A 24,338-nucleotide genomic window follows, 5' to 3' on the forward strand; every position below is an offset into this window, starting at 1 on the left:
TTTAAGGACATGGGATCTGGATAAGCTGAAAGAACCAGAGGTTGTACAGAGTTTCAAGGAGAGCATTAGGGGAACAATTGACAGGAATGGGGGAAAGAAATACAGTAGAAGAAGAATGGGTAGCTTTGAGGGATGAAGTAGTGAAGGCAGCAGATAATCAAGTAGGTAAAAAGACGAGGGCTAGTAGAAATCCTTGGGTAACAGAAGAAATATTGAATTTAATTGACGGAAAGAGAAAATATAAAAATGCAGTAAATGAAGCAGGCAAAAAGGAATACAAACGTCTCAAAAATGAGATCGACAGGAAGTGCAAAATGGCTGCAGGGATGGCTAGAGGACAAATGTAAGGATGTAGAGGCTTGTCTCACTAGGGGTAAGATAGATACTGCCTACAGGAAAATTAAAGAGACCTTTGGAGATAAGAGAACCACTTGTATGAACATCAAGAGCTCAGATGGAAACCCAGTTCTAAGCAATGAAGGGAAAGCAGAAAGGTGGAAGGAGTATATAGAGGGTCTATACAAGGGTGATGTAGTTGAGGACAATATTATGGTAATGGAAGAGGATGTAGATGAAGATGAAATGGGAGATACGATACTGCGTGAAGAGTTTGACAGAGCACTGAAAGACCTGAGTCGAAACAAGGCGGCCGGAGTAGACAACATTCCATTGGAATTATTGACGGCCTTGGGAGAGCCAGTGCTGACAAAACTCTACCATCTGGTGAACAAGATGTATGAAACAGGCGACATACCTGCAGACTTCCAGAAGAATATAATAATTCCAATCCCAAAGAAAGCAGGTGTTGACAGATGTGAAAATTACCGAACAATCAGTTTAATAAGCCACAGCTGCAAAATACTAACACTAATTCTTTACAGACGAATGGAAAAACTAGTAGAAGCCGACCTCGGGGAAGATCAGAAATGTTGGAACACCTGAGGCAATACTGACCTTACGACTTATCTTAGAAGAAAGATTAAGGAAAGCCTACATTTCTAGCATTTGTAGACTTAGAGAAAGCTTTTGACAATGTTGACTGGAATACTCTCTTTCAAATTCTAAAGGTGGCATTGGTAAAATACAGGGAGCGAAAGGCTATTTACAATTTGTACAGAAACCAGATGGCAGTCATAAGAGTCGAGGGACATGAAAGGGAAGCAGTTGTTGGGAAGGGAGTAAGACAGGGTTGTAGCCTCTTCCCGATTTTATTCAACCTGTATATTGAGCAAGCAGTGAAGGAAACAAAAGAAAAATTCGGAGTAGGTATTAAAATCCATGGAGAAGAAATAAAAACTTTGACGTTCGCCAATGACATCGTAATTCTGTCAGAGACAACAAAGGACTTGGTAGAGCAGTTGAACGGAACGGACAGTGTCTTGAGAGGAGTTTATAAGATGAACATCAACAAAAGCAAAACGAGGATAATGGAATGTAGTCGAATTTAGTCGGGTGCTGCTGAGGGAATTAGATTAGGAAATGAGACACTTAAAGTAGTAAAGGAGTTTTGCTATTTGGGGAGCAAAATAACTGATGATGGTCGAAGTAGAGAGAATATAAAATGTTGACTGGCAATGGGAAGGGAAGCGTTTCTGAAGAAGAGAAATTTGTTAACATCGAGTATAGATTTAAGTGTCAGGAAGTCATTTCTGAAAGTATTTGTATGGAGTGTAGCCATGTATGGAAGTGAAACGTGGACGATAACTAGTTTGGACAAGAAGAAAATAGAAGCTTTCGAAATGTGGTGCTACAGAAGAATGCTGAAGATTAGATGGGTAGATCACGTAACTAATGAGGAAGTATTGAATGGGATTGGGGAGAAGAGAATTTTGTGGCACAACTTGACCAAAAGAAGGGACCGGTTGATAGGACATGTTCTGAGGCATTAAGGGATCAACAATTTAGTATTAGAGGGCAGTGTGGAGGGTAAAAATCGTAGAGGGAGACCAAGAGATGACTACACTAAGCAGGTTCAGAAGGATGTAGGTTGCAGTAGGTACTGGGAGATGAAGAAGCTTGCACAGGATAGAGTAGCATGGAGAGCTGCATCAAACCAGTCTCAGGACTGAAGAACACTACAACAACAACATGAATGAATTCTTAAGATTTTAACTTTTACTGTTTATAGATACCCCTTCTCTTTCGCTATTTCATTGAAATGGCAGACAGATATCTAATCTTTTCAAGCAAATGGAGCATTCTATTTCGTTGCTGCTGCACATCGTAAAATTCTTCGAAACTTGGTACCATTCTGCAGGATGAGAGATGTTCGTTAGCAACAGCGAGAAACTAGTTTGTAGATCAGGCGGAGACAAGTTTGCACACTGCACACACAGGCGCATCGTATAACAGGCTACGCGACACGGCAGCGGTTATATGTTTGTTACTCGTTTCTGTCTGCGTTGCTATTAAAACGGCACTGATCGCTTTTCCCATTTTCTGTAATATGCCAACATTTGACATGAATGGACATTTAAAAATTAACCTTACTCATTAAAAAAAGTTTTATTCGAAAACATAGAGCTTTAGTACGGCTGCTGTGGAAGATTTATACATTGATTTTTTTTACATGGTTATTAGTAAGAAATTTAAAAAAATCTGTTAAATCCGAGACCTAACAAATACCAGTCATTCAGAACTTGAATGCCGGTATCGGTTTTTTCGCATCTGTACGTAGACGTACGCAAGTTTTATGAAAGTCATCGTTCTTTCGTTTCTTTAAGTCTACATTTCGACAGACAGCAAACAAATCGAGTTTCACTAACCACGCCCGTCAACATTCGAACTGAAGCGAAATAGTGGTTCATCGCTGAAACAACGTGAGGACTGGACAACAGCCCGGCGAAATGTCGGCAGCCATCTGCCACAGTTTAGTCTGTAGCGTCTGGCCATACGGAAATAATATCTCCCATTGCATTGCAGCAATGTTGACGGCAAAGCTATTGCGACCACACGTTGCCGCGTAAAATATGACTCGTGTGTATAGCAGTTCAAGTTCGACACAGTCATGAGTACAATTATGTAAGAAAACTCTTGAATACAGTAAAACTATATTTTCAAACACATTGTTGTCCAATCTGAGCCATGTAAATCAAGAATTTCGTGTTTCGCTCACAGCGTTTTTCATTCTATTCATTTCCTTATAATTTAAAATTAATTCTTTCAGTAATAATGCTTAGAAATTTCCGATTGCACCTTATTTGAACCGTTTTGCCTTCCAACACGCATAACAACCAGTGCGGATACAGGCCATCGGAGAACAACAAACTAGTACACAGCACCTCCCTCCCCCTCTGCCCCATCTAACTTCCCGATTACACGCCGATGACCTTGCAACCGTTAATGACATCAGCGCGTCACTCCGACTGCGCATGCGCGGCATGATACAGGCTATAGTGGGGGAAGCTGCCAGACGAGGCGCTCAGTTCCAGCCTTGGCAATAACGATCGTTCGCTGGGTGGTAGAGTGTGATATCTTTACGAGCGACGCAGGGAATACGACTGTTGCATTTCCCATCTCTCGCTTATCTTCGCTGACAGTTGAAATCGTAAACAGCGACGCTAGGATTGAAGCATGTTTCGTGAATTTCGTATTTCTATCGCTGCTGCATGTTTTAATCGGAACATGTGTTGTCATTTTTAGTGATTTTCGTATCACCCTGTTTTATGCCGTTGGTGAAATACGTGGTGTCTACGTATTTAAGCTGAAAAGCAGTATTTCGTAAGTGCATGTTCGACTGGAAACAAGAGAAAATGAACGTGCATATAGTGTTCAGATGATACACCAGTTTATAAATAAATATTATCACTCGGAGGTATTCCTTTTCTGAACATACTCGTATTGAGTATTCCAGGATGAGTTCTCGGGTTACAACGGAAAGTGAAAGTACAACGAAGGGATGCAATCTGGCAAAAGGTGGGATAATACTAAGTATGAGATCCATGTTCGTGGGTGGAAACTTTCCTCAGTTCTATAGCGAATGTATTTACACAGTTCAACATAAATTCAGTTTACATGGTTTTTTGCTAGTGTTATTTATTTTCGTGTGCGATTGTTTTAACATTTTTCTATTATCCGATGTAGATTAAAACTGGTCGAAGTGGAAGGCGGATAATTTCACGAAATGTGAGCAAATACTGAAACAATTTTTTGTGTTGGTTTGGTTGGTTTGTGTCAGATTCCCGCGAGTCTGTTTTCCTGTCCGCATTACTTTCTGTGAAAGCCGCAATGGGCGTAAAACACCGGTTACGTTACACGTTTCTTGTGGTGACTTTTTCGCATCGACTGTATAAATTGCAGTAGTTTACAAGGGAATTGCCTTTTGCTTACGGCACATCAACATTTTATTTTACTTTTTTGTAAGTAAAACAAATATTAATCTGCAGCATGTCGGAGGCGTTTTTCTTGCGAACTGCTTCGATTTAATTATTACGTTTTTGTGTTGAAAAATCGCCAACTGTGGAACTATTTCTTGTTCCTCTCATATTCACAAAATACCGTACGCGATCGAAGGTAATATGGTTGACATATTTTCAGTTGCACTGAAACTGTATCATGATGAGCTTCCTTCATAGTCGGAGGAAAAAAGGAGTCCACTTAAAAATGCGCTGTACACAAAAAACAACAGAGCATTGAGAATGCTGTGACACGGTATCCAAATGGAAATTTCGTGCACATCGAGTACGACAATTGATACTTAAATGAAACAGCGAATTATGTTCCCACTTGAGTTCGAATTTTGTTTAGCTAGTCCATCACACGGCACGTTTCCATTTAGTTACAGGAAAATGTTTAAGTCCTATACATTGAACAGTGTAATTGTTTTAAAAAATAAGCAATGATTACGAGAGGTTACGCGTCTAAAAATATTGAAATTTTTAGATATGTAGATATGCGGTATTTTTTAATTTCTTATGTAGGGCAAAAATATTTCATTGCGAATGTGAAGAGTGTTTATTGTAAAACACTACATCTTCCTGTGCTTTGGAAACCGAGGTCGAAAGTCTTTGCGAGAAGTGTGATGTATCTTGTGTTATAGAAGTTATGAAAACATTAACGAGTGTAGTTACAGCATGCGAATTCGCGTGTTGAAGATCGATTCAAAAGCGAGAATATTAATTGTAACGCTAGTGAAGAAATTGCCCGCATCTCGAGTATTTCGTTGAAAGGTAGGGACTGAATATTGCCTTAAGTTTTGGCCTATGGCAGTTTATTTTTGTTTCTAGAGCACCTTGTGCGCATGACAAGTTGGCGCATATGTCTGTTACCTGGGGTCAATCCATCATGACAGGTATATCCAGCCGCGCTGAATAATCAATGAATTCCGTTAATTATCGAGTGCGTTTTATAGTTCGCTGCAAAATGCAAGGTGAGTATCGTTAGTCCTGTAGACGGTGGAGTTGTTTTTACAGTTAGTTAAAGTAATTATTGCTCACACAGAGTATGCTTGCCAACGAGCACAATAAACGCACGACAGGTTAATAACTAACAGCTACGCCATATGCAACACGCCTTTGTTCTGTGAATGTTGCCTAAGAAAAATTCAACCCAAAATAATTTTAGCTGAAGAAACAAATTTAAATGAAGCAAAACTGAAACTAAAGCTCCATAATTGAATATTTGCGTTCATAATAGATTTTACACATGACTAAAGCAGAAGTTATTTGTTTTAGTTATCGGGGTTTTAGTTATCGGGTTCTAAGATTCCTATTCAACGTCGTATAAACTCAGAACATGAAGGTAACTGATCATCTGTTACGAATATTCTGCAACTTCGGCGTGTATACTTGGAACTGGGATGTCTGTTCTTTTACACATTTTCGTTACGGATCAACACCGGGTGATAATATCTGATTTCCTACTCTCACACCCGTTGCAATTAAATCTTGATTTTCCTGCCACGCAATTTTCTTTAACTATATTTTTGTCAGAAGATATTCTTGTGTTTTCTAGTTCAGATTCCTCACAATTTCTGCAAGACATCTCAACGTGGCCGAAATGACGCAACATAATTACCCTTCTACGGCTGGAATACGACACCCAGACGGTGTTAGAAATTTGGATCCAAATTATTGGTAAAACGAAACAAATCTTAACGACTTGATGGTATCCATAATATAGAAATTTATCCAAGAGGGGGAAAACATTCTAGAAGTTTGGCACGAATTGCACAAAACCTCTTGTATCTGAAACGACTGACCAGTATTCACTAAGTGTTTGTAGATAGATTACACAATGTAGGTAGATTGCGATGACACCAAAGTGGTAAGCATATTCATTAGCACATATTTTTATAATGTTAATATGAATCCGAATGACACCATCTGAAATTACGTTTTTTTATGATTACATTCAGGGTCTTGAACGAGCTTTTCATAAGAAATGTTTTACTGTACAAAAAGTTATTAGGTTTTCAGTGAAAATAAAAATATAGATAGGAAAAAATCAGAATGACAAAAAATCTTGTTGAACAGCAACAAAAACAATCAAGAAATATGCCAAATTAATGCTGCTCATAAGTGAAGCAGCAAACTTTTTAAAAATCCGCGGTATTTCGTACAGCGCTCAGCAATGATACATCTACGATTTAGTATAACCACAAAGAGCTATTGCTAGGAATGAGCAAGAAATATGGAATACATATAAAGTCTACACCATCAGTTCCCACTATTCCCCTCCTTCCCCCCCCCCCTCCCCCCCCCCCTCCCTGGCAACCTACATTTGCGGATCCCTTTGTGTCTAGCTCACTCGTCGAAGTTCTGCAATAGTAGCAACCAATAATTTTTACTGTACAGGTCTCATTTCAGCTTCTTTGTTCTATCTATAAATTGAACATTTTATTCTGTACAGTATGCATCAACCTTAAACAAAAATATAACTGGAGCCATCAGAGTAGATGTAATAAAAAATATCGTCAAATAATTTTCAAGGTGATACAGATAATGCACAGAAAATTCCGCACGCGCTAATAATTTTGTTCACTAGGGTAAGCTAAAGATATGTCAGCCATGCTGTCGATCCAAGGTATGTGACGCATTCTACATCTGCATAAATACTCTGCAGGATAATGTGCCATGCATCTAGAGGAGTATTGCTTAGCCTTGCTATCCATCCGCGAAAGGCGTTGAGGTTGGTGGCTTGGGGACGGGGGGGGGGGGGGGGGGGGGCAGGCATGCTGGCGAGAGGGGAGTGGGAATTGTCTTTGTGGCAGTGTACGTGCGCTAATCTTCCTCTGATTATCCGTACATCTGCATCTACTTCCACACTCTGCAAACCACATTGAAGTACATGGCAGAGGGTACTTCCCTGTGCACCAGTAGCTACGACTTTTCCCTGTACCATTCATGTAAGGAGCGCAGGAAATTTGATTGCTTAAATGCCTCTGCACCCACTGTAATTAATCTAATCTAGTCTTCGCAAACTCTAAGGGGTCGAAACGTACGGGGCTGTACTAAATTCCTACACACCAAAGACTGAATCTGTCTTCAAGCGATTGTCAATTTAAGTCTTTCAGCAACATTATGAAACTCTGCCATGTGTGTCGACGTTTCCAACTGTCACACATTAAGACTGTAATCATACGAGACCCCTTTTTTATTTTTTTGTGAAATGGTCAGTTTTATATTTCTGAGAATTTGAAGCAAGTTGCCACATTTGTACCATTTTGAAATCTTATCCTGGATTGTCGTGCAACTTTTTTCCAGACAGTACTGCATTATAGATTGCATTATCTGTCAAATATGTGAGGTTACTATTAATATTGTGTGCAAGGTCATCAATACACGACGCCAACAGCAAGGTTTCCAACACACTTCCCTGGAGCACACCTGAAATTTCTTCTACATATGTCGGTTACACTCAATGCAAGATAACATGCTGCGTCCTCCCCAGCAATAAATCTTCGGTCCATTCACAAATTTCATTTGATACCGCATATGATCGTACTTGTGGTAAGGTGGTGGTAGTGAGTCGAATGCTTTTTAGAAATCGGGAAATACTGCACCTAGACTGTCATGTGAGAAAAGCATGAGTTGGGTGTTACATGACAGATTTTTTTTCCGAAATCCGTGCTGGTTGGCATGGAGGAGGTCATTTTGTTAGAGAGCCCTCATTATGTTTGTGCTGAGAATATGTGTTACAGGACTCTACAGCAACCGAATGTCAGTGTTATTGGACGGTAGTTCGGTGGATAACTTTTTGTTAGAGGGGTTTACAGCATCGCAGATTATGGTTAATAGGGGCTAACACAGCCCCAAATTTGGTGTAGAAACTAAAATTCCTTTGGGTCCTGGAGCTATGTTCTATTTTAACGATTTTAGTTGTTTCTCAATCCCACTTATACTATGTGTTTCGCTTATTTTAGCAGTGTAGGAAACTGAATCGGGGCAACACCCCTGTCATTTTCCTTTGTAAAGGAACACTTGAAAGCGGAAATAGTGTGTCTGTTTTTGCTTTGCCATCCCCAATTTTAGTTACTGTGTCATTCATCAGTGTCTGACACTAACTTTGGTGCCACTGACAGCCTTCTTTGGCTTTTATGAGACACCTCATAATACTCTGCTACGACAGACGTTGAAGGCTTCACGCATTGTCCTCGTGACAGCCAAACTCATTTTATTCAGCATCTTTGTGTCTACCTTGTCCCCCCCCCCCCTTTTTTTTTTTTTTTGGGAGTTTATTTACAGTGACAGCATATCTTGAGGAGACCCTCCCATCACGAATGCAAAACATGTGAGGTTGAAAGCATAATGGTCGCGCAGGGTTCTTCGAATACAGTTTCTCTGAATTTAGCCAAAAGTATTTCGCAAGAATTACGTGGCCTTTTTTCTAAAGATTGCCATATAAATTCGTGTTGGCAATACTGTACTGTTGCGATTCTGACAATACGTGTGTCAGTTCCTTCCATGGTGTGCTCTCGTCCCCACGAGATAAGCACTTAAGCAGTACTGTACAATTGGTAGCACAACCCTCTTGTATGCGATTTCCTTTACAGGTGTACCGCACATTAACAGAACACTTGATACGCATTTCCTTATGTTGATTTCATATGTTTGTCCTATTTCAGATCGCTCGTTAGTGTCGCATCTTAGTAGTAACATATATCCTTCTACACACAGAAACTGCAACCCACCATATGGTGTATGGCCGAGGGCAACTTTTATCAGTGCTAATCATTCCGTTTCCTGTTCCACTCACAAATGCGACTATCTAAATACCTCCATACGAGAATTGTTTTTTCTCACCTTTTCTTTGTAGTCTTTACTCAAGACTGCTGGCAGTAGCATCGTTCTACAAATATCTTTTCTCTAAATTTTCCCAACAGTGTTTCGCAAAGGAACGGCGTCTTGCCTCAAGGACTTCCTTTTTGAGGGCATGGAGAATTTTTGTAATACTCGAGTGTTGATGGATCCTACCGGCAACAAATCTAGCAGCACGTTTCTATGGAGCTTCGTTGTCATCCTACAGTTCGACCTGTCAGTGATCTCAAATACTCGAACAGAAGCCAAGAATGGAATGCACAAGTTTCTTTACATCTACACCTACATGATACTCTTCAACTCACAATTAAGGACCTACGAGAGGATTCATCGAACTCTGCAGTTCACATTTAATGCCTGGGAGAGGGTTCGTCGAACCACCTTCAAGTTATTTCTCTACCGTTCCACTCTGGAACACTTAAATCTGTCCATGCGAGCTGTGATTTCTCTTATTGTGTTTCATGATCATTTGTACCCATGTACGTGGGCGCCAGCAAAATATTTTCATACTCTTAGAAGAAAGTTGGTGTTTCAAATTTAATGAGAAGTTTCTGGCGCAACGAAAAACGCCATTGCTCTGATGATCGTCATCCCAATCCGTGTGACATATCTCTTCCCTCTTTCGCGGAAATACAAAAGGAGTTGCTCTTTTTTGAATTTTTTCGATCTGATCACTCAATCAGCTCTGATGCGGATCCCACACCACACAGATGTTGTTGATGTCTTCAGAGACTGGTTTGATGCAACTCTCCATGCTACTCTATCCTCTGCAAGTTTCTTGACCTCCCAGTACTTACTGCAACCTACATCCTTCTGAATCTGCTTAATGTATTCATCTCTTGGTCTCCCTCTACGATTCTTACCCTCCACGCTGCCCTCCAATACTAAATTGGTGATCCATTGATGCCTCAGAACATGTCCTACCAACCGATCCCTTCTTCTAGTTAAGTTGTGCCACAAACTTCTCTTCTCCCCAATCCTATTCAATACCTCCTCATTAGTTATGTGATCTACCCATCTAATCTTCAGCATTCTTCTGTAGCACCACATTTCGAAAGCTTCTATTCTCTTGTTGTCTAAACTATTTAACGTCCACATTTCACTTCCATACATGGCTACACTCCATACAAATACTTTCAGGAACGAGTTTTGCCGACACTTAAATCTATACTCCTTTGTTTTCGGATTGCATTTCCTTAGGACTCTTCTTCCAATGAATGTCAGTCCGGCATCTGCTTTACCGACGATCAACTTTATGTGATCATTCCATTTTAAATCACTCCTAATACCTACTCCCAGATAATTGATGGAATTAACTGCTTCCAGTTGCTGACTTGCTATATTTTAGCTAAATGGTAAAGGATCTTTCTGACTGTGTATTCGCAGTCGTAGGGTCACTACTGCCTCACGTGTTCCAACATTTCTACGGAATCCAAACTGATCTTCCCCGAGGTCGGCTGCTACCAGTTTTTCCATTCGTCTGTAAAGAATTCGTATTATTATTTTGCAGCCGTGGCTTATTAAACTGATAGTTCGGTAATTCACACATCTGTCGACACCTGATTTCTTTGGGAGTGGATCAGTAACACTCCAGAAGAGGGCGGACAAGCGTAGTGTAAGCAGTCTCTTTAGTAGACCTATTAGATTTTGTAAGTGTTCTGTCATCAAATCGCGGTCTTCGGTTTACGTTCTCCGCAATATTATCTATGTGATTTTCAATTTAAGTTAATCGTAAGCGATCATCTTTATAGAAGACTTTCCTGCAGTTCTCCCAATAAACTGAAGTCGGTCATTCGCCTTCCCTACAACCGACCTGATGTCCCTCTTCCATTTAATACCGTCTTGCAACGCTAGACTTATACACAGTATTAATTGTCGTGACTGTGTCAAGTAGGACAAGATTAATACTGTATTCTAACATTTTGTGGTTGTTTCTCCTACTGGCCTGCATTAACTTACATGCATCTGCATTTAGAGCAATCTGTCATTCATTCAAATAAAAGTTTTCTGCGTCAGTCTCTTACGATGTCTGTTCAAAAAAGTTCGGAACTTTGGCCACAAATTTTTTCTGCTCTTATCTTTTATTACTGTGCATCGTCTCCTTCGAAATACTCTCCTCCACAATTGATACACCGCTTCCAACACCGTTTCCATTTCCGGAAGCAGTCTTGGCAGACGTCTTCGTGTAATTTTCTTTTATCTCCCCTATCGTTGCAAATCCTCGGCCTTCCAAAGGAATTTTCAACTTTAGAAATAAAATAAAAGTCCATAGGGGCCAGGTCTGGAGAGTATGGAAAATGAGACAACACAGTGATTTCGTTATCTGTGCAACAGTCAGGGGTGAATGTGCGGGTGAGTTATCGTACTGCAAGACCACGAATTGTCTCGCCGCATTTCAGGCCGTTTCCTTCTCAGATTTTCACGCAGGTGTCGCAACACGTTCCGATAGTCCCATCGATTAACAGTATGTCCCTGTGGTAATAATTTTTGATGAACTAATCCTTCAAAGTCAAAGAAAACTATCAGCATAACTTTGGAGTTTGATCTTACCGGCCTCGGAGAATCTTTCCCGATCCACTTTGAAGATTGAACATTGGTCTCAACATCACAACTGTAGCTCACGTCCCACCACTAGTTACGATTGTCGTAAGGAACATCTCGTTCTCATTTGCGCGATCCAAAAGCACTTCACAGATTGCGAGACGATGGTATTTCTGGTCTTGACTCACGACGCGTGGAACGAACTTGGAGGCAACACCATGCATTCCAAGTTACTCTGTCAAGATTTCGTGACGTGATCCAACTGAAATGTTACATTCTTCTGCAGTCTTCAAACACTTTCGATGACGACCCTGACATGAGCGTCGCCGGTAGACATTGAAGGGCATCCTGAACGAGAATCATCTTTAACTTCCGTCCGGCCATTTTTAAACGGTGTGAACCATTGGTAACACCGAGTACGGCCTAAGCAATGATCACCATAGGCTTCCTGCATCATTTGGTGTGTCTCTGTAAGCGTTTTCTTGAGTTTCACTCTTATTTAATGAAGACGTGTTGCTCCTCGCTAAGTCGGCCGTTATGACCGAGCGGCTCTAGGCGCTTCAATCTGAAACTGAGCGACCGCTGCGCTCGCAGGTTCGAATCCAGCCTCGGGCATGGATGTGTGTGACATATTTAGGTTACTTTGGTTTACGTTCTAGGATACTGATGACCTCAGAAGTTAATTCCCATAGAGCTCAGAGCCATTTGAATAATTTTTTTGCTCCTCGTAACTCTGCCATCTCGAAATTAAACTGTGCAACACAACGTCCTATACAATTCAGTACTGAACAATAACTAACAGAGATACAACAATGATAGTTACACATTAAACACAGGCGCTTGCAGGGATACCAACCGCATTCGCTCCAACAAACTATTGTTCCGGAACTTTTTTAACAGACCTCGTTAGTTGGGTTCGCAGGAGAGCTTCTGTAAAGTTTGAAAGGTAGGAGACGAGGTACTGGCAGAAGTAAAGCTGTGAGGGCGGCGCGTGAGTCGTGCTTCGGTAGCTCAGTTGCTAGAGCACTTGCCCGCGAAAGGCAAAGGTCCCGAGTTCGAGTCTCGGTCCGGCACTCACTTTTAATCTGCCAGGAAGTTTCATATCACCGCACACCGCTGCAGAGTTAAAATCTCATTCTGGAAACATCCCCAAGGCTGTGGCTAAGCCATGTCTCCGCAATATCCTTTCTTTCAGGAGTGCTAGTTCTGCAAGGCTCGCAGGAGAGCTTCTGTAAAGTTTGGAAGGTAGGAGACGAGGTACTGGCAGAAGTAAAGCTGCGAGGACGGGGCGTGAGTCGTGCTCGGGTAGCTTAGTTGGTAGAGCACTTGCCCGCGAAAGGCAATGGACCCGAGTTCGAGTCTCGGTCCGGCACACAGTTTTAATCTGCCAAGAAGTTTCGTATCAGCGCACGCCCCGCTGCATAGTGAAAATCTCATTCTAGACCTCGTTAGTACTTTGCCACTACGTCCTTCCATGGCCAATAGACCGCGGGTAATGTGGGTTATGTTGCGTCTTTGGAGGAGCAATGGAGTCATAAATGTTGTATGTATTCTCGGGACCGACCGACCGGCGTGTCATTCTCTGCCAATGACGTCATTCGCAGGCGGTATGATAGGACGTGGAGTCAGAACACCGCTTGGAGACGCTATTTCTCAAGTAGCTCATCAGTTGGTATCACGAGGTTTAGTGCGTCTCGTTCCATTTCTCCTACCAATGAAAATCCCCGTACATTACCGGGAATCGATCCCGGGTCGTCTCATTCCATTTCTCCTACCAATGAAAATCCCCGTACAGTACCGGGAATCGAACCCGGGTTCTTTGCAGAGCATCGAGAGACACTGGAGCTGCGAAGGCGGACCACGGTAAGTGAGTTACCTGGATATTAAGAGAATGATCGTAGACGGTTTATGCGTCTTGGTCGGGATGGAGGAAGAAATAGATTTTCCGCGAACTCATTGCAGACATTGAAATTCCGTTAACCATTCTCTTAAAACTCTTTTGGCGGTTTCTGTTTCACTGCCTGAAAGTATTTAATTGCAAGGGTTTAACGATTAGTTCGCGGACGTATCATAATAGAATTTAATATTTGTTTTCTGTTTTGGGTGAACTAGTCTATTAGGCACCTAACCCATAATCCCAAGCTATTACAAGTGTTCCATCACAAAAGCCCCACTGTGACCCCTGAAATATTCAATCTGACTGGATTTTAAGTATGAAAATGAAGTTCCGCTGTTGAGGACGTGAATCAGTTTCGAGGAGAAGTCTCTGTTAATTCTAAAAATAAACTACTTTCTCAGCTTCGCGTTGCAATTACTAATAAAAAAAATTTATTTCTGCCACAGTCTCTAAAAGCTTAATAAAGGAAAAACATGGTCCGCAGTAGGCTGTAATGTAGACGATCTACGTTTAAATCGTGCGATTAGCTAATTTCGACGACATGTCATTTTCAAGCACTTGTAAAACCAATGTGGAACAGTATCACATTGTCTGCAGACATCTTCATACACCGCCATGTATAAGTAACCATTACACAGTTCACAATGACATACCACCTTTCCGTGCATATTACTACCTACGTATCACGATTTACATGTCGTAACTGTCAAATTATGTTTCACTGCACATAAAGAGCAGCCATTCTCCGTCTTTGCATTGGGGATGGATTCACATCAACACGACAACTTTAAATATCGCATGGGTAACTTCGCTGTAAGTACTACAGTCACAATTACCATAAACTGATATAATGTTATCGACGATACACGTATATCCAAACACTGTAAAACAATCGACAGCAAATGTGCGGTATATTATATACACTACTGGCGTTCCAGACTTAGCTGATGCGTTGTATATCAAACAATCAGCGACCAAAGACTACTTAAGGGCATACAAACAAACATAATAAAATATTTTATACAGTACTTCAACAATAATATATGAAATAAATAGAAACGTCACAAAATATTGAAAAATGAGCAGTGCATTAATTGCAGGCGAGCCAGACTTGAATGCCTTATATCGTAGATCATGAGTGTCTGAAGGCCATGCAAAGACATATAGAAGCCAACCTACTGACACTTTTTACAGAAGAGTAATACGGAGAAATACGATTTACACAACATTCTTTCAAAGTTGCATTATCACTGACGAACCAGCAGAATGCACTTATGGAGGACAATCCATACATACAAAGATATGTCTGTATATTTATCTTCTATTTTGCAGAAATGGGTAAGTAGTGATGGTAGGCAACAAAAACCCAAAAGATTCCGAATATAAATGACACTCATTTCCGGGTACGGATGCGTTAGGATGCCAAAACGATCCTTTCAAAAAGACTGATATCATCTTGACGTAGGCAAATACATAGTAAACTATCCCATTATTGAGAGAATGTATAGAACTCAATAATAAAGTTAAGAAACCCCATGTAGAAATTATTCCATGATGTACGTAGAGTAAAAAATACTATCTGTTACGATTCCTTAATGAGAGAAACTAGATGTTCACGCGAAATTCACTAACATTTATAGAAAATACAAATATTTTGGTATCCTATATGTATTTTCTAAAGGTAAGATGACATACATCCTTTCCTAGCCACCCTCATGTGTCCAATAAGGTGCACCCAGAAATGAGTGTAGTTTATACTTGAAAGCTTTTGCGTTTTTGTTACCTACTGTCACTACTTAGCCATTTTAGCGAAACACAAGGCAAACATACAGACATTCGTTTATGTCTATAAACTGTCTTCAATAAGAGGATTCTGCTGGTTCGTCAGCAATACTATAATTTAAAAAAATATGAAAATCGTATTTCTATGGGTAACTCTAAAAAATATCAATATGAGATAAAAACGTGATGTCTTTCAAAAAAATATCACTACTTTGCCTTCTGTATGTCTCTACGTAGCCTTCTGACACAGATGATGTACGATTCGCTAAGTTTGGTTCGACACCAATTAATGAGTCGTATATTTTTCAATATTTTGTGAAATTTGTATTTATTTCATATATTACTGTTGATGTACTGTATAAAATAGTTTATTATGTCTGTTTGTATGCCATAATGACGCAAGTCTGGCACGCTATTAATACATGTCTCTGACATGTGACATTTGCTATCGATATTTGTACAGTGTTTGGATTGTGTGTATCTTTGACAAAATCGTTTCCGCTGCTGTTTGTTGTCAAACTGTTGTTACCAGTGTAATGATTAAAGTTGCATGCTGTTGTGGGTTTATACCCAATGTATGGCTGAAGAGTAATGCCTACTCTTTATGTGCAGTGAAAAATAATTTGAGAGTTAAGACATGTAGTGCATATTATTACACATTAAAGTAGGAATGTTACATTGTAAGGTGGCATGTTAATGTGCATTGTGGAATGTGTTACTTATACCTGACGATGCATGGAGATGTACACAGACAATGTAATACTGCTTTAAAATCAGTTGATTATATGATTTAAATAAAAACTATTTACATTACAGCCATATTTTCTTTTATTAAACAGATAAAAAAGAAACTTCATAATCTTCATCATGTAATTACGTGAAAATAAGTGATTTCACAGTAACACATATTCTCTGAGTTTGTAAAATAAACACTATGCATTGCTAGAGACAAATATTCCACGAATACTTGTCAAGAGCAATACATTGGCAGATCCTCGTAGTGTCTGATTACTAAACAGATTTCAATGAGAATCAATCAATATTAACTTCAATATCATTAGCATTAATCAAGGCATGGCGCAAATAAAATAGACACCACTCGGAGAAGGACTCATCATTTCAAACTTGTGCATAGTTTCAATAAAGTCTTCATTTAGGCACAGCGGCAGCATCTGCAGACTCAGGCCCGATTGCATAAAGCATTTAACCTGGAAATCTGCGTTGTATAAACGTTAATCCTAGATCAGGGATCGGCAAGTAGTTTACTCCGGTTTCGGTGTAAAAATTTTTATGGAGGTCCAGAAAAAAAAACTAATAATTAAAAGGTACTGTTTTTTATTTTGTATTCGAGTTAGTTTCCAAAAAAAGGGTAAATCAAGTAAAACAAGTAGTTCTCACTTAATATTATAATACATTCAATGTGAGAAATTACATCGACAGTCTTGAGCCAGTTTTTTAAAGTTCGGTATACGAGGGGTACAGCAAATGCGAAGCATGCCTTCGAGGTGGGCGTCCGTCAACCTTGACCGATATGTGTTCTTCGAAAAATTCATTTTAGAGAATGACCATTCGCATATACAGGTGTTTCAAAAGTGACCGGTATATTTGAAACGGCAATAAAAACTAACCGAGCAGCGATAGAAATACACCGTTTGTTGCAATATGCTTGGGACAACAGTACATTTTCAGGCAGACAAACTTTCGAAATTACAGTAGTTACAATTGTCAACAACAGATGGCGCTGCGGTCTGGGAAACTCTATAGTACGATATTTTCCACATATCCACCATGCGTAGCAATAATATGGCGTAGTCTCTGAATGAAATTACCCGAAACCTTTGACAACGTGTCTGGCGGAATGGCTTCACATGCAGATGAGATGTACTGCTTCAGCTGTTCAATTGTTTCTGGATTCTGGCGATACACCTGGTCTTTCAAGTGTCCCCACAGAAAGAAGTCACAGGGGTTCATGTCTGGCGAATAGGGAGGCCAATCCACGCCGCCTCCCGTATGTTTCGGATAGCCCAAAGCAATCACACGATCATCGAAATATTCATTCGGGAAATTAAAGACGTCGGCCGTGCGATGTGGCCGGGCACCATCTTGCAGAAACCACGAGGCGTTCGCAGTGTAGTCTAAGGCAGTTTGTACCGCCACAAATTTACGAAGAATGTCCAGATAGCGTGATGCAGTAATCGTTTCGGATCTGAAAAATGGGCCAATGATTCCTTTGGAAGAAATGGCGGCCCAGACCAGTACTTTTTGAGGATGCAGGGACGATGGGACTGCCACATGGGGCTTTTCGATTCCCCATATGCGCCAGTTCTGTTTATTGACGAAGCCGTCCAGGTAAAAATAAGCTTCGTCAGTAAACAAAATGCTGCCCACATGTATAACGCCGTCATCAATCCTGTGCAACACGGCAAATGGAAACCCGAGGCCGCTGTCGGATCACCTGCTGCACTAGCTGCGCGTTGCCCTCTGTGGTTGCCGTACGCGGTCGCCCTACCTTTCCAGCACGTTCATCTGTCACGTTCCCAGTCCGTTGAAATTTTTCAAACAGATTCTTTATTGTATCGCTTTTCGGTCCTTTGGTTACATTAAACCTCCGTTGAAAACTTCGTCTTGTTGCAACAACACTGTGTTCTAGGCGGTGGAATTCCAACACCAGAAAAATCCTCTGTTCTATGGAATAAACCATGTTGTCCACAGCACACTTGCACGTTGTGAACAGCACACAATTACAGCAGAAAGACGACGTACAGAATGGCGCACCCGCAGACTGCGTTGTCTTCTATATCTTTCACATCACTTGCAGCGCCATTTTGTTGTTGAAAATTGTAACTACTGCAATTTCGAAAGTTTGTCCGCCTGAAAATGTACTGTTGTCCCAAGCATATTGCAACAAACGGTGTATTTCTATCGCTGCTCATTTAGTTTTTATTGCCGTTTCAAATATACCGGTCATTTTTGAAACACCCTGTATATGCCGAACCACACACAGTGGTCAGATTGATAGCTACTTTCTTACAATTTTCATATTTTTCGGAAACATGTTTACCCCGAAATTGTTCAGTGGATACAGTTTTATACATTTGCAAAGAAATATCTTCTTGTAAGTCGATTATCTTCACGTGAAGTGAAGACTTTGAAACACTGAACAACTTAGCAGCCAAATCAGTCCATTCTGCTGATGCATCAACTTCATTAGGAAATTTTACGAACTGAGACAGCTTTCCAATTTCTGCAAAGTCTTGAAACCTTGTAGCAAAAAAATGGTTCAAATGGCTCTGGGCACGATGGGACTTAACTTCTGAGGTCATCAGTCCCCTAGAACTTAGAACTACTTAAACCTAACTAACCTAAGGACATCACACACATCCATGACCGAGGCAAGATTCGAACCTGCCACCGTAGTGGACGCGCGGTTCCAGACTGTTGCGCCTAGAACCGCTCGGCCACTCAGCCCGGCATTCTTGTAGCAAATTCGTCCCTTAGATCGGACAGAAATCTTACAAACACTGCAATGTCATCTTCAGAGTTCTCTTTTTTTATACTCAAGAATTGTTGGGAAATGAATAAATTGGTGCCTTGCAATGTCTTTTCCAAAAATATCCAGCTTACGACGAAAAGCAGACACGCTTTACATCAGATCACATATTAATTTCCCGTTCCCTTGTAACTCTATGTTGAGCGCATTTAAATATTTCTGAAGATCCTTCAGAAAAGCCACAGCTAGCATATTGCGCTCGTTTGTTATGAAGTCTTAAGTGCTTCTTTGCTCCCTACGCATCCAAGATTTGCAAGGAGGATGTTAACTTCTTCCTTTATTAGCCACAAACGTTGAACAACTTGACCTTTACTTAACCAAGGAACATTGTTGTATTGCAGTACGTCAGAATACGCTGCATCACATTGTGAAAGAAACTTCTTGAACTTTCAGTGTTGAAGAAAAGAAAGTGATCTCATTCAAGCTGTCCATTACTACTTTGGGTGTAGCACTAAGTTTTCCACAAAGGTCAGTCTGATTAATTATACACTGATACGATATTAGACCGGGATTCTGATCCCTGATTTTCTTTACTACACCTTTTTCTTTGCCAATCATCGCTGTGGCGCCGTCAGTTGAAAGCCACTCTATTTTATGATAAAAAATGTTGGGATTATTAATAAATTTGTCAATAGCTTCGACTAAATCTTCACCATGAGTGTTACCTGTAAGGCAATATTGCGAGCAATTCTTCCCTGAATGTATTACTTTCAATGTCGAAAAATTACACGAAAATAGATAATTGTTCATCAACAATGTCACATGATTCGTCAAGTGCAGTGGCGTAGCATGGTGCCTTTTCCAAAAGTTCAAACAGGGTGCTTTTAATATCAGTAGCTAAAATGTCCGTTCTTCTTGTATTACTTCTTGCCGACAATGGAATACTATGAATTGCGGCGGCAACATCCTTTCTTTCTTCAAAAAGTGCCGAGGATACTTCCAACATACACTCTTTGATTATTTCAGAATCTGAAAATGGTTTTTGCTCTTTACTAAGTGTCCAGCACACACGTAACGCTGCTTCTGCCGATTTTTCTTGCTCACTCGTGCAGCGAACCAGCAATTTCGTGATTTATTCGTAAGAAGTGAGATATTCCTCTAATTTAAATTTAAATGTTATCGTGATAAGTTTACAAAGCAGCTATACACTACTGGCCGTTAAAATTGCTACACCAAGAAGAAATGTAGATGATAAATGGGTATTCGTTGGACAAATAAATTATACTAGAACAAACATGTGATTACGTTTTCACACAATTTGGGTACATAGATCCTGAGAAATCAGTACCCAGAACAACCACCTCTGGCCGTAATAACGGCCTTGATGCACCTGGGCATTGAGTCAAACAGAGCTTGGATGGCGTGTACAGGTATAGCTGCCCATGCAGCTTCAGCAGGATACCACAGTTCATCAAGATTACTGACTGACGTATTGTGACGAGCCAGTTGCTCGGCCACCATTGACCAGATGTTTTCAGTTGGTGAGAGATCTGGAGAATGTGCTGGCCAGGGCAGCATTCGAACATTTTCTGTATCCAGATAGGCCTGTACAGGAACTGCTACATGAGGTCGTGCATTATCCTGCTGAAATGTAGGATTTCGCAGGGATCGAATGGAGGGTAGAGCCACGGGTCGCAACACATCTGAAATGATACGTCCACTGTTCAAAGTGCTGTCAATGCGAACAAGAGGTGACAGAGACGTGTAACCGATGGCACCCCATACCATCACGCTGTGTGATAGCCAGTATGGCGATGACGAATACACGCTTCCAATGTGCGTTCAAAAAATTGTTCAAATGGCTCTGAGCACTATGGGACTTAACATCTATGGTCATCAGTCCCCTAGAACTTAGAACTACTTAAACCTAACTAACCTAAGGACATCACACAACCCCCAGCCATCACGAGGCAGAGAAAATCCCTGACCCCACCGGGAATCGAACCCGGGCGTGGGAAGCGAGAACGCTAGCGCACGACCAATGTGCGTTCACCGCGAGGTCGCCAAATATGGATGCGGCCATTGTGATGCTGTAAACCTGGATTCATCCGAAAAAATGACGCTTTGCCATTCGTGCACCCAGGTTCGTCGTCGAGTTCGCCATCGCAGGCGCTCCTGTCTGTGATGTAGCGTCAAGGGTAACAGCAGCCACGGTCTCCGAGCTGATAGTCCGTGACGCTGCAAACGTCGCATTTCTCTTACTTACACGAGGCATCAAAACGTTTCACCAGGCAGCGCCGGTCAACTGTTGCTTGTGTATGAGAAATCGGTTGGAAACCTTCCTCGTGTCAGGAGGGTGTAGGTGTCGCCACCGGCGCCAATCTTGTGTGAACGCTCTCAAAAGCTAATGATTCGCATATCACAGCATCTTCGTCCTGTCGGTTGAATTTCGCGTCTGTAGCAAGTCATCTTCGTGGTATAGCAATTTTAATGACCAGTAGTGTACATATCACATATATACATTATCTAATATAATTATATTACCTGTAGTTTTTCTTTACGAGACTCATTGCCAAGATAATAGTTTTTCTGGAATTGCTAATGAGTTGTTTCATAGTGTCGCTTTAAATTGCCACTTAATAACAGGACAGTTTTGTTTCATATTAAGCATACTGGAACCGCTTGAGGCCTATCAGGCAGCGTAAAACAACATTGTTCAGTCCATTCAGTCGAAAATCTCCTATTTTCAGTGTGCACTTTTCGCTTTTTAGGACCCATTGTATGTACGAAAATGTTTTTCACATGACAAATTGTAAAACAAGTGAATAATTGACGAAACGAAGTAAAGATCGACCGCCCACTGTGCTCTCTTCTACTAAAGCGACAGGTTCGGACTTGTTTAACAAATGAACGACTGAGCAGTGACGCGTAGTGGGAGGCGCTACTCGCCGAGAAAAATACACTCCTGGAAATTGAAATAAGAACACCGTGAATTCATTGTCCCAGGAAGGGGAAACTTTATTGACAGATACATCACATGATCACACTGACAGAACCACAGGCACATAGACACAGGCAACAGAGCATGCACTATGTCGGCACAGCAATGCAGGCTGCTATTCTCCCATGGAGACGATCGTAGAGATGCTGGATGTAGTCCTGTGGAACGGCTTGCCATGCCATTTCTACCTGGCGCCTCAGTTGGACCAGCGTTCGTGCTGGACGTGCAGACCGCGTGAGACGACGCTTCATCCAGTCCCAAACATGCTCAATGGGGGACAGATCCGGAGATCTTGCTGGCCAGGGTAGTTGACTTACACCTTCTAGAGCACGTTGGGTGGCACGGGATACATGCGGACGTGCATTGTCCTGTTGGAACAGCAAGTTCCCTTGTCGGTCTAGGAATGGTAGAACGATGGGTTCGATGACGGTTTGGATGTACCGTGCACTATTCAGTGTCCCCTCGACGGTCACCAGAGGTGTACGGCCAGTGTAGGAGATCGCTCCCCACACCATGATGCCGGGTGTTGGCCCTGTGTGCTTCAGTCGTATGCAGTCCTGATTGTGGCGCTCACCTGCACGGCGCCAAACACGCATACGACCATCATTGGCACCAAGGCAGAAGCGACTCTCATCGCTGAGGACGACACGTCTCCATTCGTCTCTCCATTCACGCCTGTCGCGACACCACTGGAGGCGGGCTGCACGAAGTTGGGGCGTGAGCGGAAGACGGCCTAACGGTGTGCGGGACCGTAGCCCAGCTTCATGACGGTTGCGAATGGTCCTCGCCGATACCCCAGGAGCAACAGTGTCCCTAATTTGCTGGGAAGTGGCGGTGCGGTCCCCTACGGCACTGCGTAGGATCCTGCGGTCTTGGCGTGCATCCGTGCGTCGCTGCGGTCCGGTCCCAGGTCGACGGGCACGTGCACCTTCCGCCGACCACTGGCGACAACATCGATGTACTGTGGAGACCTCACGCCCCACGTGTTGAGCAATTCGGCGGTACGTCCACCCGGCCTCCCGCATGCCCACTATACGCCCTCGCTCAAAGTCCGTCAACTGCACATACGGTTCACGTCCACGCTGTCGCGGCATGCTACCAGTGTTAAAGACTGCGATGGAGCTCCGTATGCCACGGCAAACTGGCTGACACTGACGGCGGCGGTGCACAAATGCTGCGCAGCTAGCGCCATTCGACGGCCAACACCGCGGTTCCTGGTGTGTCCGCTGTACCGTGCGTGTGATCATTGCTTGTACAGCCCTCTCGCAGTGTCCGGAGCAAGTATGGTGGGTCTGACACACCGGTGTCAATGTGTTCTTTTTTCCATTTCCAGGAGTGTAGAATGAAATGGATCGACTTGACTAAATAATTTGCTAATCTACTCGACTAAATTTTTGTTTTTCAGACACGTTTAGTTACTAAATTACCCAGTACTCGACAAGGGGAGGCCACGACGTTTGGAACGCGGATTTACTGCATACTACGTGCACTCTTAGTAGTCGATGAGGACAACAAAGTGTGTAAGCGGCAGCGCGTACTTCTCAAGCGTTACTGAGAAAATCGCAAGATAGTTTCGGTCGTCAAATATATACGTGTGCGTGGCCCTTTTAACCATGAAGCTGCTGTAGCCGAACGGTGCCGGCACGGTAGCTCACGGTGTTCGGTCAGAGGGTTAGCTTTCCTTCCTAATGAAACAACTGAGCGAACGGATGAACGAACAAACTGAACGGGTGTCATCGGACGTCCGCCCTAAACAAACACAGCGAACAATATAGAACAAAATGTTTAAAAAAATAATAATAATTTGGTTGGCGTTGAAGCCGTTAGATCGATGGATCGAGTTCCGTTCGTCAGTTTTTTTTTTATTTTCAACACATTCATTTTCTTTACTATTTATATTACAATAGATATAATGGGAAAAATACGTGTAATCGGATGGACTTTTGTTAAATTTACAATGTTATTTGGCAGTCTACTAATTTTTATTATCACAAACAATATAACATTCGTAACTATCGACTAGTAAACGACCAAACGCATAAAGCGATACTGAAAATGTATGCTTGTATGCTTGTCCGTGTCTTCAAAACTGTTCGTATTTAATCGAAGGAGAACGAGTAATTGCTTCTCGGAAGACGCTGTTAAAATACACTCGATACTGCATAACCAATATCAGCGCCGATTTTTAAGGAAATACTGCGTTATGCATGGTTTGCTTCCAAACTATCGTCTGAAAAAGAGGTTTTTGAAAATGTTAACGAGGTTTATTTTTCCACGGAAAACGACAAAAGACCTTGCGTATGAGGAAACATAGCATTTATTCAATGCACCTGGTGCCGTTTAACTTCATGTATTCCATGTTTTTACGAA

The 24,338-nt window shown here is 41.7% G+C and overlaps 1 long non-coding RNA gene across 1 annotated transcript in view; it reads left to right on the plus strand.

The window, feature by feature from the left end:
* Positions 1–4,993: 4,993 nt before the first annotated feature.
* The window catches only part of LOC126295413 (uncharacterized), a 129,264-nt gene continuing 109,919 nt past the window's right edge, over positions 4,994–24,338 (plus strand). The window contains exon 1 of the long non-coding RNA XR_007552486.1: positions 4,994–5,168. This is a non-coding gene — a long non-coding RNA (uncharacterized LOC126295413). The remainder of the gene's footprint in view (positions 5,169–24,338) is intronic.

Source organism: Schistocerca gregaria, chromosome 11, assembly GCF_023897955.1.
Source record: "Schistocerca gregaria isolate iqSchGreg1 chromosome 11, iqSchGreg1.2, whole genome shotgun sequence".
NCBI classification, from domain to species: domain Eukaryota; kingdom Metazoa; phylum Arthropoda; class Insecta; order Orthoptera; family Acrididae; genus Schistocerca; species Schistocerca gregaria.